General features: G+C 47.1%; 1 protein-coding gene across 1 annotated transcript in view; it reads left to right on the top strand.

Moving 5' to 3' along the window:
- The window catches only part of dpp10 (dipeptidyl peptidase like 10), a 942753-nt gene that overhangs the window by 263011 nt on the left and 660628 nt on the right, over window positions 1–19114 (top strand). The gene's annotated exons all lie outside the window — the stretch shown is intronic.

The following is a 19114-nucleotide window of genomic DNA, read 5'->3' as shown; positions in this document are numbered from 1 at the left end:
CAAAGGAGACAGTCAACTCTATCTAATTGGGCCTGAGGCCTCCGCGAACTGTGTAGGCAGACACCCCATGCCAGTGGCTCTAAAGGTCACAGCTGCCCTCAACTTTTATGCCTCTGGTTCCTTCCAGGTGGGTGATCTTTGCGGTGTCTCCCAATCAGCTGTCTATACTTATGTCAAGCAGGCTACAGACACTCTGTTCAGGCAGGCATTGACTACCGTTGGGACCAGGCAAGCCAGACACAGTAAGCCAGAGGCTTCACGGCCATTGCTGGCTTCCCCCACATCCAGGGTGCAATAGACTGCACACACGTGGCCATCAAGGTACCAGCAGGTGAGCCCGGTGCCTTCATCAACAGGAAGGGCTTCCACTCCATGAACTTGCACATAGTGTGTGACCACAGGATGCTGATTCTACAAGTCTGTGCAAGGTACCCAGGCAGCTCCCACGACACCGGCATCCTCATACACTCCCAGGTGCCGAGGCTCTTCAGTGCTCCGGCCCGGCTGGATGGATGGCTGCTGGGTGACAAGGGCTACCCTCGGAAGGTGGCTCATGACGCCTCTCCACTATCCAAGAACAGAAGCTGAGCAGCGGTACAATAAGAGCCACGCCTCCACAAGGGCTGCGGTGGAGAGAGCCATTGGTCTTCTCAAGATGCGCTTCCGATGCCTGGGCCACTCAGGGAGCGCACTCCAGTACCCCCCAGATCATGTGTCACTGATAGTGGTTGCATGTTGTGCCCTGCACAATCTTGCGCTGGAAAGGAGGGATGCTGTGGACGATGAAAACGTAGACGCATTGGCTGCGGCTGCACACGATGACTCCAGCAGTGAGTCCGAGGATGAGCAGGCACAGGGAAATGCTGAGGAGGTAGATGATGACCCGGGCATACTCCAGGGAGGCAGGGACACCCAGGAGGCTTTAATCCAATGAACCTTCAGCTAGCACACCAAATATGGACCTGCAGGACAAGCCTGGGCTGTAGGCTCCATACTCGATACCTATGTGCAAAATTTGCCTGAATAGGAGCATTAACTTAGGTCCTTGTTAATAAAGCTGAATGTTCCACAAAATAGTTATTATGTTTATGGAAACCATCCACCTGCAGAAGAAAAGAGGCACCCTCAGCCATGGTGATGTGTCTGAATTTAATATTACAATCAAAGAAAATTAATGAAACAAAATGACAAAGGTGTTAAAAATCACACCAACTCATAAAGACCTCATTGCGGGCCAACACAAAAGCACCAGTGATAAACCCATGGTGTGCCTAAGGTGCCTTATCTTTACGTTTTTGGGTGCTACGTCTTGGTGCTGCCCCCTCGCTGGAAGTGGCATCTGAGCCAGCCTGCTGACTCTGCTGTCCTGTTGGCCTCAATGACCTTGGAGGCCGTCCTCTGGCCAGTGGAGCCTGTGCTGGCCCCGCCTGGGAGGGAGCTGCCCGTTCTACAGCTGGGATCTCCCCAGTCATCGCAGCCTCTCCAGATGCAATGGTCACTGGCAGAGGGGTGGAGGAGCTGCCGCCCTCACCCAGAGCGCCCTGACAAGAGCCCGTAGATATGACAGGCAGCTGCTGCACCATTGTGAAGTAGCTTCAGACCTCCCTGCTTACTGTGGATGGATGGGCACCGAGCTGGGAAACTTGGTGCCCAGACCATTTCCCACATTGGCAATGACCAGCTGAGGTCAATGCCGATGTGAGGGCTTGCTGGTCCGAGCGCAGCCCAAGGAAGCCCTGACGGGTCTCCTGGAGGAGCCTCTCCACAAGAGTCGCCACTCTCTCCATGGAGGATGCATGGTTCTTGGCCAATGGGCTCATTGCTTCGGCGATAGTCTGTGTAGACTCCTCCACCATGGACACCAAGCCAAGTATAGCCTCGTGTATCTCCCCCAGATGCTCCCGCACACCCGGCCGCATTTCCAGCGCTTGCTGCGTTGCGGACGACTCCAAAGGCACATCATCAGGCACCGACTGAGCATGTGCCTGGTCCCCTGCAGTCCTCCAACTGCTGGTGCCGTGGGCATTCTCTATCTTTGCCAGCTCCTCCAGCGACTGTGAAGTGCCCTCACCCCTGTGCCCTGGGACACCAACCGATGTTCCAATTCCCACTGAGGCGCTAGTATCTGCACTGGTGCCTGCCTGGCAGAGATGGTGTGACACTGGAGAGACTTCAAGGCCCTCAGGTGTGAGAGGGGGCCTCTGCTGCTCCTCCTCCCGGCCCTGCTCCACTGATGGTGAAAGGAAGAACAAGGACATTGTATCAGTTAACGTGGAGACAATGTCAATGTGCATCCCTGTCCCCCGGATTATTATGCGCTCATCCTTCCATAAGCAATGGTCAAGCCACGTTGCAAACTTCAATCACTGAACATTCAGCACTGCCAGGGCTGCTGGGAGAATAATGGTGACCTCACTGCTGGGCAAACATACCTGCCCATGGCACCAGAGCCTCATCAACACCGGTGGACCTGGGCTCATGGCGCCTCTCCAGATCTAGGGCATCTTGTTCGAAGCGGCTGAGAATCGCCAACTGTGCCAGGCCGCCGCCAGTCCTCACCCGCTCAGCGGCATTATGTGCATTCCCGCTGCTGCCGAACACTCACACAAAGATGCTAGGCCTGCACCCCCTCCCCCCACCCCCTTGGCCAAATGCTGCCTGCATTACATTAGGCACCACACGGTCTAACCTTCCATAGCAAGGAGGCGCAAGCATGTGAAGCGCCGAGGAGAGCAGATCGATCGGTGCCAACGCCACCTTGAAGCTCCCCTCCCAGCATGTCATCACCCTGATTTTGACATGTCCTGGAGTTCCAGCACTGCGCCAAGGTGCAGCTCCACCAGGTTGTTCCCCAAAACTCAGTTTTGGGTCTCACTGGGTCTCAGTGTACCACATGCTGTGGGAGCAGAACCCATCTCTTCACCACCCTCTCAGGGTGACCTCGGCATGGGCAATATCTGCTGGCCCACCCAGTGAAGGACACATGCCGTCAATGATTCAATGCAGTCACTACACTCAGGCTTGGGGGTGGGGGGGGGGTTGTGGTTATCAGGTGGGGAAAGCCTACTTGCTGGGTTAAGTGACCAGTGCCAACATGGTACTCACCCTTCTCGAGCGGCACCACATTACGGGAGCTCACCATCTCTTCCACCTCCTCCTAGGCACGTTTGGTCATGTGGGGAGGTCTTCTCCTCCCGTCCTGGGATACCAGGGCCTCCCGCCGCGCTGCCACCTCCTCGAGGAGGGCAGCAGGGCAAACATCCGAAAAACGAGGGACACAGAGCCCCCCTGCCCTACCATCCTGCCTGGCCTGCTCACCAGCAGCACTTTGGGGAGCTCTTCCACTGGCCATGATTCGCAGCCTTGGAAAGGCTGCAGCAACTTTTTAAAACAGGCCGCAGGGTTGCCATTGGACCTGGCTCTCATTGCAGTCCCACCGCTGCCTCGGGAGCCGAGATTCACACTGGACGGACCTTAGTTGGCCCACCCGCATAAAATGGTAGCGCGGACCCCTCGATCGCGGGCGGCAATCGGGTCCATGCCCGCTCCCGTTCCGCCACCTCCCCCCCTCCTTCCGCCAGCCAGAAAATTCTGCCCATTAATCCAGCTTAGGCCAACATGCCTTTTATAAAGACATAGTATAACGTCCTTGCTTTTGTACTCTGTGCCTCTGTTATTAATGAAGTCAAGTATCCAATTTGCTTTTTAACAGCCTTCTACCTTCCAAATTTGTGCACGTAAACCGCACGTACCTCTGTTCCTGCACTTCCTTTAAAATTGTACCATAAAGTTTGTACTGTCATTCCTCATTCTGCACACCAAAACATATCACTTCTTATTTCTCTGTGTTAAATTTCATCTACCATGTGCCTGTTCATCTCATCAGTCTGTCTATATCCCCCTAAAGTCTTTTACTATCCTCCTCATTGTTTATTGCATTTCTGAGTTTCATGTCACCTGCAGACTTTGAAATTATGCCCTTTATACCCAATTCTTAGTTATTAATAAAGTGTATATACTTGTGTAAAAGTCAATCTCATGTAAAGGTGGACCCCATGATTTTTGGCGAAAAAGCCATAACTTTTCATATACCTCATATAACTCATAGGCTGATAGACGTTTACAGCACAGAAGAAGGCTATTCGGCCCATCGTGTCTGCACTGGCCATCAAAGATCTAACTACACTAATCCCTTTTTCCGGTGCTTGGCCCATAGCCCTGGAGGCCATGGCAACGCAAGTGAATATCTAATTACTTCTTAAATGTTACGAGAGTTTCTGACTAAACCATCCTTTCAGGCAGTGAGTCCCAGACTCCCACCACCGTCTGGGTGAAAACATTTCTCCTCATCTCCCCTCTTAGCCTTCTACCTCTTATTTTAAATCTATGGTTATTGACCCCTCTACTAATGGAAAAAGAGCTTCCCTATCCACCCTAACTATGCCCCTCATAATCTTACATACCTCTATCAGGTCCCCATCAACCTTCGCTGCTCCAAGGAAAACAACCCCAGCCTATCCAATCTTTCCTCATAGCACAGACCCCCCAGCCCATGCAACATCCTGGTAAACCTCTTCTGCAACCTCTTCAGTGCAATCACACCCTTTCTACAATGTGTTGACCATAAAAGTCACCTGCTGTTTTTCGGAGATCAAAGCTCAAATATTTCAGAGCCAAAGTATAATCCTGGAGATGTTAATGATTCAATTTCATTGTAAATGTACAAATATGAATAAAAATTAGCATTGGTATGTTTAAGTTTTGTTTTTATTTATTCAGGTTATTAAACTGATCAGATTATGAATGATAAACCATGTTGTGATTATTAATTACTTAGCGTTATTGGCTTCTACTTTATTTCATTGCCATGGTCGTCTTTTTTAGATTTCATTTTGGCCTAAATCAAGCATGCATGTCCACTTCACAAAAATATTACCATGCAAAAGATGACCCCATGACTTTTGGCCTAAAAATCTGGTCTAAAAAATTGACTTTTATGTGAGTATATACGGTATATCAAAAAGAGCATCCGTCATGATACCCACTCGAGGGAGTATCATTGTATACGTTCCTCCATTATGAAAAATAAACTCTTCACCAAAACTCTGCTTCCTGTCCTTTAAGCCAACCTTATGTCCATGTTGTACCTATCCCTTTAATTTCATGAGCTTTAATTTTGCTTATGGACCTATTCTGTAGTGCTTTGTCAAATGCCTTTGAAAATTCATATACACATCATCAAACAAATTCATCAATCCTTTCATTAATTAAGGAACTCAGTCAAGTTAGTCAAACAGTATTTATGTTTAACAAATCAGTGCTGACTCATTTATTAGCCTATACTTTTCCAAGTGCCAATTATTTTTGTTCCTGATTTCCGTCTCCAAAAGCATTCCCACCACCAATGTTTGGCTGACCTAGCCTGCAATTGTCAGGTTTAGCTCTCATCCTTTTTTGAACATGGATTTAACATTTGCAACCCTCCAGTCATATCCCATGAAAGTTGGAAGATTGAGTCTCTTGCACTTTCCACCCTTACTTTATTCACTAATCTATGAGACATCCAAGAGAACAAGTAACATTTCTACTTTTGAGTGCTGCCAACCTTTTAAGTAGCGACTCTACTTTTATCTTATCCAGCGCTGCGATACCTCGTCCTTTACTGAAACTGTGGCATCATCCTCTTCTGTAGTGAGGCAGATGCAAAAACAGTCATTTAATACCTCAGCCATTGCCTCTGCCTCCACAAGAAGATTTTACTTTTCATCCCTGTCCAGCCCCACTTTTGCTTTGACTACCCTTTCATTATTGATATGCTAATGGAAGGCTGTTTGGTTCCCTAATGTTAGCTACTTATCTTCTCCTATAACATTTTTTGATTTCCTTGCTATTTTCTGTATTCATCTTGGTTTTCTACTGTATTATGAATATTGCATTTTTCATAAGATTGCTTTTTATGTTTCCTTTCAATCCCTATGGGCAGAATTTTTAGGTCGGCGTTTGGGCACATGTCCGAGCGAGAAATAAAGCGCAGTGATGTCGGCTGAGCGTGCCGACGTCAACGCGTATTCTCGCAATATTTCGCTAGGCGGCCGCGCGATGGAGACAGAGGCGTGCCCGCCATTAATTAAGTGGCCGGTTAAGACCCTTGAGACATAATTGTCTCGGAATTTACGTAGCCCTTGCGATTTTCAGGCCATCGCACAGGCTAAATGGGCAGGCAGGCAGGTCACAATTTCAAAAACCTCATCCACGGGCGGGATAAGAGGGGTCAGTGGTTTATAAATGCGAATAGTTTGTAGTTTAGAATATAACTTGCTGCTGCTTGTTTGTGTGAACAGAGCATCCTCATTTTGCTTCAAAGCTGCTTTGACAGAAATAAAAGGCTTCAGTTCAGGACTCAGTGTTGTTTTCCAGGCCCTCGGAGGATTCATACAACTTGGGGCCTTCCAGGTATGAGACTGCCTTCCCTTACCCTGGTAATGGGGCTTATGATGTCTGTTGGAGGTACCTCTTCTGAGGAGGAAGAGAGGGCAAGAAGGTGGAGGAGGCCAGGTGTCGCAATACAGCTTCCAGGGGAATGATCTGTGGGAGGAGAGGCACGGGCACAGGGCCAACAGGAAGTCCAAGGTGGAAGGGGCCACAGAAGATGCCACTATCCTGCTGCCAGGGTTTATAGGTGGCGATGCAGCTACCTCAATATGCCTGAAGTGCAATGCAGAAGGAGTCTCTGTCTCTCAAGGGAGGCCATGACTTCCATCTGTCAGATGATCAGCCCTGAGATCAGCTCTGACTGTGTGGGTGGACACCCCATGCCAGTGGCTCTGATGGTCACGGTGGCCATCAACTTCTATGCTCTTTCCAGGGGTCAGTGGGTGATATGTGTGGAGTCTCCCAATCAGCTGTCCACAATTACGTCAAGTTGGTGACAGATGCTATGTTCAGACGTGTATTGACTTTCATTCACTACCGTATGGACGAGGCCAGCCAGGCAGAGCAAGCCAGAGGCTTTGCAGCGATTGTTGGGTTCCCCTGCATCCAGGGTGCAACTGACTGCACACATCTGGCCATCAAGGTGCCAGTGGGTGAGCCCGGTGCCTTTGTCAACAGGAAGGGATTCCACTCCTTGAATGTGCAGATAGTGTGTGACCACACGATGCAGATTCTGCAAGTCTGCGCAAGGTACCCTGGCAGCTCCCATTACGCTTACATCCTGAGACACTCCCAGGTGCCGAGGCTATTCAGTGCTCTAGCTCGACTGGATGGATGGCTGCTGGGTGACAAAGGCTATCCCCTCAAAAAGTGGCTCATGGCGCCTCTCTGCCATCCAAGAACAGAGGCCAAGCAGTGGTACAACAGGAGCCACACCTCCACAAGGGCGGTGGTAGAGAGAGCCATAGTTCTTCTCAAGATATGCTTCCGATGCCTGGACTGTTCAGAGGTCGCACTCCAATACCCCCCCAGATTGTGTGTCACTGATAGTGGTTGCGTGCTGTGCTCTCCACAATCTGGCACTGGAAAGGGGGAATGCAGTGGAGGAAGAAGATGTTGATGCAGCTGCACAGGCAACAGATGATGAGTCCAGCAGCAAGTCTGAGGACAAGCACGGTGAGGAGAATGCTGAGGGTATAGACGCTGACCTGGGCAAATTCCAGGGAGGCAGTGACACCCGGGAGGCTTTGATCCAATGCTCCTTCAGCTAGCCTACCAAATAAGAACCACCACCACATGCCAGGGCTGCAGGCTCCAGACTCAATCCCTGACAGGACCATTTGCTTGGTCAATAACATGCACTACATGCCATTTCAATAAAGCTTAATGAGAAACAAGTCAATCATAACATCATAGCTTACCCTGCACCTGCAGAATAAATGAAGCACCCAGAGGCATATTGTATGAAAACACATTTAATGAAATGGTGCCTGGCATACATTCTACAAATTAACATTGACAGGTGCTATCCATCACACCAATAAACAATGAACTTAAAAGTGGGGAAAACAAATATCACCCATGATCAGACCATGTTGTGATTAAGGTGCTTTAAGTTTGCACTTGCGAGTGCTACGTCTAGGTGCTCTCCCCTCACTGGCACCGGCATTGGAGACAGCCTGTTCACTCTGCTGTCCTGTTGGCCTTGATGACCTTGGCGGGCATCCTCTGGCCCGTGGAGCCTGTGCTGGCTCCGCCTGGGAGGGAGTGGCCAGTGCAATGGCTGGCATCTCCCCAGTCACCACAGCCTCATCGGATGCCACGGTCACTGGCAGAGGGGTGTCGGAGCTGCCCTCACCCGGAGCGCCCTGAGAGGAGCCCGCAGAGACGACAGGCACCTTATGCACCAATGTGAGGTTGCTCTGGACCTCACCATTGATGGTCGGGCACTTGGCTGGGATACTGAGTGCCCAATCCATCTCCTACACTGACACTGAGAGGAGCCTCTCCATGAGAGTTGCCACTCTCTCCATGGAGGAGGCATTATGCTCAGCCATGAAGGTCAATGCATTGCACATACCTGGCAAGGACTCCTCCACAATGGAGACCAAGGCACGCATTCCCTCATGTATCTCCGCCAGATTGTCCCGCACACTCTGCTTGATGTCCAGCACCTGCTGCCTCATGGACAACACATGAGACACATCATCAGCCACCGACTAAGCATTGTCCTGGTCCCCATCCGTCCTCCGACTGTCGGCGCCCTGAGCACTCTCTGCCTCCGCCTGCAACTCAAGAAGTGCCCTCACCGCTGTGCACCAAGATAGTAGCCAACGATCTAATGCCCACCAAGGTGATGGTATCTGCATTGGTGCCTTCTTTGCAGAGAGGGTGTGATGCAGGTGCGTTGTGATGGGTGTTGTCCTCAGAGGTCAGGGGTGGGGCTTCAGGCCCCTCGTCCCGAAGGGCTGCTGGTGAACCTAAAAAGAAGAACAAGGACATGTCATTAGTTGAAGTCATTACACAGTTACTGTGCATGCCTGGCCCCTTGATGAGACAGAGATATGTATCAGGGTGCCATTGTCTTTCGATTATTAATGGGGATTCCATGTACGAGGCTCATACCAATATAGAGACTACAATGGAATGGTTGCAATTACAAACATTCTCACTTCAGAGCACTGCACTCTTACCTTCCTCTGGTACCCCAACCTCACCGCGGCCAGTTGACCTAGGCACATGGTACCTCTCCAGCTCCAGGGCCTCCTGCTCATTCCGAGTGAGGATGAGTAGGTGGGGTGGTTCCCCGCCAGTCGGCGGCCTCTCTGCATTGTTATGGGATGTTTTCTCCTGAAAGGACAGAGCAGCATTGTTTAGTTAACTCTCTACCTGCAGCCCCATTGCAGCCTGGCCAACCCAACCTCAGGAACACCTCGCAGGGCTCAGCCGATTCATGACCCTGGAGCCGCAAGGCACTAAGTCCAAGCAGCCAGGGCTCACCCACTTGGGCGGATGTTGCCTCATTGACATTTGCCAGTCAGAATCTAAGACCTATGAGGTCTAAGGGGGGGATGGGCAGCTCTTAACTGCTCTGCAAAATGACCCATGCCCACTCAGTGCTCACCCTTCCCGAATGCAGGGGATCATTGAAGCGCTTCCGGCACTGCACTCATGTGCGCCTCATCACATCTTGGCCGCTGATCCTGGAAGCCGTCACCTCCCAGGCTTTTGTGGAGAGATCGGGGGACCTCCTCCTGCTGCCCTTGGGGGGATATCTCTTCGCACTGTCACCTCCTCCAGGAGGGCAGCGAGTCACTCATCAGAGAAACACGGGGCCGAATGCCCCACAAAACTGCCCTCAAGTCTGCCGCATCCACCCGCTATGCTGTCCATCACGAGTTCAACGTCCTTCGCTGGCAGCCTTCCAGGGGCAGGTGCGGCCGCATTTGAATCGGCCACTGGGTCGCCATTAAACCTGGCGGACACTGAGGACCCCCCCCCCACCCGCCCCTTTGCACTCATTCTGCAGCCGCGTCTTAAGGCAGGCCTTAATTGGGCGATGCAGAGCCAATCGCGGGCGGCGGTCGGGTTCCCAACCGCCCCTGCCCACCCTCTGCCAATGGCGACATCCTGCCCTATGTTTTTAATCAGCCAGCAAGTTTTCGTTATGTAAGTGTAAAGTGCTTTCACGCCTTCAAATGTCACTATTACGTGCTGCATTGTAATGTAGATATGTTTTTAGTGCAATCATTCATTGTCAACATCTGCCCTTTAAAGGTAAGCACACCCGAACATTGACCTTGTGTATTTGTGCACATCCATTACAATGCTTTTCCAATGGAAAAAGCACCATAATGTAGTCAAAAATATTGCAAAATGTCCCATCAGCCTGTGCTGTCAACCTTTCTCCTGTGATTTAAATGGCTGTAGCTGATGAACAAAATCTAGTTTTGACACTTGGTAAAAACCTAGCAACCTGCTCACTTACATTGATTGACAGGCACTCTGCTATGGAATTGAATTGAGAACCTGCTGTTCTTTCTTTCCCAGAGAGCATTCTATTATTTGGACAGCTGTGGATATTACCAATGCTTGACTGAGTTTCAAGTGCTAATGGGTTTCATCACAGCCCATGCTACATTCAACCGAGAATGAATGACAGTTTCAAGAAATTGTAATAACAGATTATCCCTTTGTGATTTCTGGGGCCAAGCCTTCTAGCCTCTGGATTGCCAGAGACCAGGCATACAACTGGTTATGCTCACCAGGACCCTATGGAAGTCCTGACATGTGAACCTATGTGGGAAATGCCTGTGTAGGATTGGGTAATTGGGTAGGGGGTGAGGTGGATATGTGGGTAAGGTGGGTAAGTGGGTGAGGTGGGGTGGGGGGATAAGTGGGTGAAATGGGTGAGGGGCAAGTGGGTGAGTTAAGTGGGTAAGTGGTTAAAGTGGGTTTGGGGTGTATGTGGGTGAGGTGGAATGGGAGATAGGTGGGTGATCCCCTGACCTGACTACCCCACCAATCTAACTACTCCACCAAGCAAGTACACAGTTTTCTGACTGACCAGTGTCAGATGCAACTGTCCCGATGCTGATCAGAAGATTTGGACCCTAGTTTGTTGACACAAGCTAATAGGATTACAAGTATTACAATGTTATTGTTTCATATGGCAGAATGCATTTTTTTTATCAGAATCAATGGGCAGAATATTACACTCGGCATGCGGGCGCATGCCCAGCACATCCGAGCGTAAAATGACACGCGCTATTTCATTGGGTGGGTGGACGCCGGAGTCGGCTGTGCGACCACCAGTAATTAAAAGGCCTATTAAGGCCATCAACAATCTAATTAAATTCAAATTTACGCTGCCCTTCCAACCTAATGGTTGGTGGGCAAGTGAAAAGGCCAAGCGGCCTTTACATTTTTGAGGAAACCTCATACACGAACAGGATGAGGTTTCCTAAAGCAAATAAACATTAAATAAAAACTTTATTTTTGAATTAAAAACATGTCCCAGTTCATGTGACAGAGTCACTTGAGGAACATGTTTTATTAAATTTTTATTCTCTTCATTTTTTTTTACACAGCGCTTCAATCTCCCTGAGGCAGCTCCTTGCTCTTGCTCACGCATGCCAATTGCACTAGGCCCTTCTCCCCCTGTCCGCACAGGCAGTGTTCAGTGCTGCCACTCGCGATCCACACAGGGTGGACCTTAAGTGGCCTACCCACATGAAATCGCGGTGTGGAGCCGATCACAGGCTGTGGCCGGGACCTGCCCCCACCGAGCACCCCCGCCAAGGGCAGAATCCTGCCCAATGCTACAGAAGCTGTCATTAGATGGTGAGAGGTCCCCCCCCCGCCACCACCCCCATCCCCCCTCACACCCCCAGGAATGTAAAATATTATCCATTGGTATTTCATGGAATCTGAGGACTGTATACTGGGTGAGTGGCTATGGAGGATACATGAGGAGCATAGAGGCGGCAGAGGTGATCTGAAGGGCATGGTGGGTGAAAATGGTGAGAGGTGAGGTTTTAGGGGACCTTTAAACTCTGTTGGGAACTGGAACACTGAGCTGGAGAGGCAATGAGGGCCTTCCAACTAATCTGCCTTCGTACCCACACTCCTCACTCACTCCAGCATGGCTCGCAAACTGCACTGTTAACCCGACCCTGGTGTGAAAAGACTAAAATGACATGTGAAGTCACACATAGCAGGTGAAGTCGCACATAGCAGGTGAAGTCACACAGAGCAGGTGAAGTCACACATAGCAGGTGAAGTCACACATAGTTGTTTCTGTGCCACAGAAGTGCATAGGCTGGACTTTCCTGAGCCCAGAGGAACATACTCAGCCCCATGTCTTTGGCCCATGCCCTAACGTGCATGAATAAATCTGTAGGTGGACTGAAGCCACTTCATTGAATTAGCAATTTTATTTTGGGGATGACCTCTTAGTTTTAGATTAAAGGTTATGATTCAAACAATTTTATTTGGGCAAAAGCCTAATTTATTCAAGCATTTATTTTGACAGGGAATGCTTCATGCTGGGCTCAATTTGCCAGAGGCAGATCAGTCGTGGGGTTATTACATTGTGTGCTGCCAGCTGCTAGTGCACTCATCGCTCATGAGGCTCAATCAGACATACAAGGCATGTCATTTTCAGCACTTTCCCAGCAGAAGAAAAATCGCACAGAATTGAAGCTTTAATGCAGCAGAATTGCCCCTAAAAGAGGAAAGAAAATAATCTGCTTGGTTTACATGCGTTTTAACTCGCATTGAGTGAATTTTTATGTGTAAGGGTGACCACAATTGTTCACAAAGCACAAATTGAGTGGTCACACCGAGGATTTCTCAGTGAACTATTGATTAGAATGATTTATTAAAATGAATGCAGATATTGATTGCTAGCAGATTATGGGCTCTTTTAAATTCAGAGTAACATTGAGTGCCATGGACAGATGTATGTGCTCTGTTACTTCCCATGATCAGTATGGTTTGTATAGAAAGAGGTGTGCCTTTTCTTAAGAGATTTCTTGTAGTCAAATTTCTGGAAGGTTGGTTCTCAGGCGAACTTTAAACTGGGACAGGTAATGTGCTGTGGCTGCCTGATGTCTCACAGCTTTTTCCAAGTAAGGTTTACAAACTGGTTGAACTGATCGTGCGATGGCTTTGGTGGAACTCACTGCAAACAGCTCCCAGCTGATCCTTTCAACAGACAAAGACAACATGGCTGTCTCACCATGTGACTTTTCACAAGTTCAAGTAAAAAGCTGTTGTGTTCATGTTTCCACATTTTGTGTTGTGGGTTAACGCCCCTGAGCGTTTGCAACAATCATCATGATACAATGGGACAATGATAGGGGACATTCACTTCCTTCTGCCACCAATTGATTTTCGATCTTCCCCTTTGTTCATGGAAACAAGTAGTCTGGAAATTCCATAGTCCTTTGTATTGGCCCATCTTTAAACCAAGAGATGTGTGAATTCACTGGATGGCTGTGAATGCCCATATTCAATTAGGTATTTGCTTGAGACTTGGCACTGTCTATAGCTCAAATGCCAAAGGACACATGATGTGCGGCAGCCATTTTAGCAGTTTGTTTGCATCAATTTTTAAAAGTATTGGCTGAAAGTTCATAATATACAGGGCATGACATTGAGGTTAAAGTTAAGCTTGTATTGAATCTTGGTTAGACCACACTTAGAGTACCTTGAACAGTTCTGTTTTCCATATTATATAAAAGGATGTAGAGATTGTGAAGAAAGTTCAAGGAAAGCTGAAGAAGTTGGGGCTATTTTCCATGATAAAGAAGGCTGAAGGGTGAATTGATAAAGATCTTTAGATAATGAAGGGTTTGATAGGGTAGACATCTAGAAAATAAATGTTTCCACATGTGCAGAACCTGAAATTAGAGGGCATAAATATAAACTAGTTTTTTTCTCCTATATGATTTTTTTTTAAAAAAGTATTCCGATGTTAACCAGAAAGCACCAAAATATTTTCATTCCAGCTGCTTGCTGCCAATTCCCTTACCTCTGCATGCAGATCATTGGTTCAGGCTGTTGTTTGGAAGGAGTCTGTATGTTACCTACATTCACGTTACAAATACATTTTAGCCTGCCTTCATAGTGAAATGCTATTGTTATTTGGTAATGGTATGTTATAGTTCACTCAGGGAATCCAAGTCACTGTGGCAATATGCTTGTCTGGTGACATGCATAGTGATGGTAGGGGCTCCAACGTTCTTCGCATCACATGTTTGATCAGGAATCTCTCCCACTCTTGTCACCTGCCATTAATGTGTATTGGAAGGATTTGCAAGTTGATACTCAACCTGCTTGATCACATTCTGAATGCACCCTCCTCAGCCATCAAGTCCTACACCGGGGCTCGAGTCCAGAGCTTCTGGCTCAGAGGCAGGGATGCTAACCACTGTGCCACAAGACCTCCATATTGGTGACTTACACGGTTGTAAAATGTAAAGTACAATAGTTGGGAGAATCTAGCTACAGTGACTGTTGGGCTAATTTTCTATGTGCACCCACTAGAACTATTTATCCAAAGTTACCAGGCATGCTCCTCGTGATCTTCTATCCTTAAAATTAACTGGTGTATAATTCCATCGCTTCATTAATATTTAAATGTTATAATAGAAGCAGCATAGTATAGTGAAAATAATGGTGAACATGCCTGCAGTTTTGCAATCTGCACACTTTGTAGGCACATGCATTTGGAAAATTAGCTCCTGTAGGCTTTCAAGATATTTAACCTGAGCAACATTTTATTGTTAGGGCACATTTTCACCCATAACTACCAAAGGCATTTTGTTTCCTGATAAATAATGAATCTCATGTTAATATTTAAAGTACAGTACTTTGAAGTCCCAACTATATAGCTTCAATTATATTACCTAATTTAGTTTATTTTCTACTGCTTGTCTCTTTCTATCTGAAATATTAAGAAATCTATTATCTGGTAGAAATATTATGCTTAAATTAACTTTGCTACAAAGATAGAATTATAATGCTTTGTTTTTTTATTCTTCATGGAGTGTCAGCCTTGCTGTCAAGGCCAACATGTGTTGCCCATCCTTAATTGCCCTTGAAAAGGTAATGATGAGCTGCCTTCTTGAGCCGGGTCAGTCCATCTGGTGTACGCCCACAGTGTTATTAGGAAAGGAGTACCATGTTTTTAAACTAATGACAGTGAAAGAACAGCAATATAGTTTCAGCAGAAACAGAAGTCAGGAGGGTTTGTGGCATGGAGGGCACTGGCAGATGATGGTGTTCCCATGTGTCTGTTGTCTTGTCTTCTAGGAGGCAGAGGTCACAGATTTGGAAGGTGTTACCTAATGAGGCATAGTGAATTGCTGAAGTGCATCTTATCATCTTATAGATGGTACACACTGCCGCCACTGTGTGGCAATGATGGAGGGAGCGCATGTTTAAGTTTGTGGATGGGATGCCAATCAAGCAGACTGCTTTGTTCTGGATGGTGTTGAGATTTTGAGTGTTTCTAAGGAACAAAAAAATATATAGCATTTACCAACAAGGAAGAAGATAATCACCAATACCTCACCATAGATGACAAACTTAACCTAAATGTTCTGACATTCATGTGTTCAGGCTGTCAAATGGAGTCCAATGTTCTGAGGCAAACACCCAAATTAACAGCTACATTTCCTTGCATGTGCAAAAGATGCATTTGTAGGGCACGATTTAACGTCCTTCACTGAGGCAAGTTTGAGGTGGGAGGGTGTTTAGTCAGATGGGAGAGGAGCAGGCGGGGACCCTGCTGACTTTGTCCCTCTGTCCCAATTCGGTCTGGGATAGGAAGGTTCATAGATGGCCTTCCCACTTCGTGCCAATTGAGGCCCTTAAGTTGGTAATTAATGTCCTTTTAAGGACCTCATCCTGATGCCACTAGAATTCAACCTTGTTATGGTTGCTTGGTGGTTCCAAGGTGGGGTGACCCTTGTTAAAAGCTACTCTGTGCCTGATCAAGAGTCCCACATCAGAAAGGAGGGGGCGGGGGCCTGCTGAGAACTAGGTCCGTGCCCTTGCTGCCAATAACTGCACCCTCGTGACCACCATCCCACCCTCACCCGTGGCCTGGATCCCTCGGCGGTCCTAGGCCTGGATGCATTACAGGCAACTGCCTCTGTTCCCACTTGCATGCCTGCAATGCATAGGTGCTAGCTTCTGATTGACGCGCAGCCCTCAGACGTGGGATTTCCGTGCCCGGGGCGCTTGACCCTGGGGAAGGCCTGCCATTCGGGGTTAATTTCAGCAGGCCTTCCGCAAACGAGCTGATTTGGGGTTCTCGTCTGCTCTCCATCCAGCAGGTATGCCTGCTCACCTCAATTAAATACTGTCCGTACTATGAAACTGACACAACACAGCACCTAGGAGATTTCTTTTGAAGATTTTCATGTATTGTTTTTTAAGCAGATCATTTTATCTGTGTAATGGCACAAAATAATATAAATTCCATCTGTGATTCTGATGCAGTATAAGCCTATAAATGTGTATTTGCATTATAGCTTCTGGTTTGAAGAGAATGTTTGCAAAAATTCAACTATTCCTTTTATCGAGCATGTGTTCAGTTTTGATTTGGTCCTGCATTAAAATATAGTATAGAATATAATAAGATATCTGGGATAGAATTAATTAGAACCAAATCTTGGGCCAATTGAAGCTTGGCAGCACTCGATTTCTACCACGTGAGGTGTTTGTTGTTAAATTACAAGGGAGAGGTGCTTCTTCTGCCTAATGTGTTGCATTCACTGACTGAAGTTTGGCGGTGTGTCATACTAACCCAAAAGCATCAGCAGAGATGCCTAGCATAAGTGTTTCCAATGCCTATAGTAAGCAGATGTAGTCACCCCTTTAAGTAATGAATGGATCCCAACAAGAAATAATTGATTGGATAAAAATTCCAGTGGGATCAATTGGCATTTAATTCAGGGTCATCCAACATAGGGCCAAAAATTTGTTACTGCACCTGAAGCTGTTGGCCCGACTCCCTCTGGTATTCCACTTCAGCTGTGGTTCAGTTCATAGCACCCTCGCCTTTGAATCAGAGGGTTGTGGGTTCATGTCCCACTCCCGGAAATCAAGAACTGTGAATGTACTCGAAAGAGTTACATGAGATCTGTTGATAACTCGAAAGAGTTACTCTTCTGAGTCGGTACTTATTACATCAATACTGTCTGGGATACCCACCCCAAGTAAGTCAATAAACCCAGCCCAGGATTTGAGGTGGAGTGATAAGATGGTGAAAGTAACAGCAGGTAATTATGCTCTGATAGCACCATCATGTTTCTGCCCTAGAGATTCTGCATATTTCTTTTGAGTTGGTATTGAGCATTCAAAAAGGTTATGCTGAGCTATTACCATCAGTCTTTGAGTTTTCTACTTTCTTCCTTTTATCTCAGTAATGTTTAGTCACCTGGCTCCTGGTAGACTGAAATGTTACAACAAATAAGGTGTGGTTATAAAAGAATTTACTTCTGATGGATTCCCCTGTCTCTTTTAATGAATGTGTGTTCAGGAAGGAGATAAATTGTTCACTGTCTAGGTTGGTGTCGCCTCACATGCGATGTTAAATCAAATCCTGATTTGCAGATCTGATTGCAAATATTGCGTATTAATTCACTGTTCGAGGAATGAGTGAAGGATGGCCTTGCAGCAAGCTCACTTGTCCTGCAGGAACCGAACTCTGTTCTCCTCAAATGTTGAGATTACTTGATAACAGAGACTTCTCCATTTGGATTGGTCCAAGATTGCTTTTCCCATGTAATGGGATCCAACTTACAGGCTCTGAGGTTGGCTTTCAGGATGTCTTTGTTGCTAAGTTTGGGACGTCTTATGGTGCAGATTCCTGTGCTCAGCTGGCTGTAGAATACCAGCTTTGGTATATGGGAATCCTCCATGTGAATCACATGGCCAACCCGTTAAGGCTGAGATCTGATGAGTATGCTATCAATACCAGGTATGTGGCACCTTACAAAAACTTTGATGTTAGGGATCTTGTCCTGCCACTTGATGCTGCAGATAGATCTTAACCAGCGTAGATGGAATGCATCTAATTTCTTTGTGACGCCAGTAAGTTGTTCATGTCTCATAGCCATAGAGAAGTGATGTGAGAACCACTGCCTGGTAGACTTTGATCCTTGTTTTGAGACAAATCTCATGCTTTCTCCAAAGGCTGTGAGCAAGGTTGCCAAATATTGAGCTTGTTGTTGCCAGATGTTGTGGTATAAAGATGAGACCACTCAAGTCTGTGAGTTTCCTGGAAGCAAAGGCTTTATTCAAACATATGCTGGGAGGACACAGCCTGGTTCCACAGTGTGTCTCCCTGACACAAAGGCTGCATAGCATATTTATATCTTTTAGTTATCATATTTCACTATACTGCCTAGTACAATCTCCAGTTACATACCTAATGAGCAGAATTATTCAGGCTGCAGATGTCTGTGTTATATCACTGGGAGGCTGGGAAAAGCCTCCCAGCCTGTGCTCTTATCGCCCTAATGTTTGTTTCCCCGTCCTGTGAAGGTCATTAAGTTTTATGACTTGTGATTGTTAGTTGGGTTCCCATAGTACCATTCCCATCATGCCTATGTGTTGGCTATATTTTCCATCATGCTTAGAAAGAGCACTAATAACTACATTTGTCTATTCTAAAACTGTTAAAACATGTCCATCCTAATCAGTAACCCTTCACAGGTGATGGGTGATTCATCATCCAACGTGGCTGGAGAAGATATCCCTCGGTAGCAGAACTTCTGAACTGAGGTGAGAGGAGTATTGTTGATTGTGACTATGGGGTCTTGGAGTCTCTGGCCAGGGGCATATAATCTCTCTTTTTCAGCTTTATTAGAAGGCTGAAAAGTTCTGAGGCTTGAGCAAAGCAGTCAACAAGTAGCTGAATGTCACCCGGAGTGTATGTTAGGAGAGTATAGTCATTGGCAAACAGGACTTCACATCAAGCACTTGGTCAGAGCACTTTAACAATCTTATATTGTGCTTTTAATATGATCTATATTGGCTTACAGATACTACCTTCAGTTTTTTTATCCCTCCTCTCTAGAAGATGGTGTTTCTGTAGCATATCCTATGAATATCAACTATATTCTAAAATTTCAGCAAAGTGACTATAGTTCATTTAGAGCCT

The sequence above is a fragment of the Cetorhinus maximus genome, chromosome 11 (assembly GCF_964194155.1).
Source record: "Cetorhinus maximus chromosome 11, sCetMax3.hap1.1, whole genome shotgun sequence".
In the NCBI taxonomy this organism is placed as follows: Eukaryota; Metazoa; Chordata; class Chondrichthyes; order Lamniformes; family Cetorhinidae; genus Cetorhinus; species Cetorhinus maximus.
The sequence above is the reverse complement of the archived record's forward strand: the minus strand, read 5'-3'. Positions and strand labels throughout refer to the sequence as shown.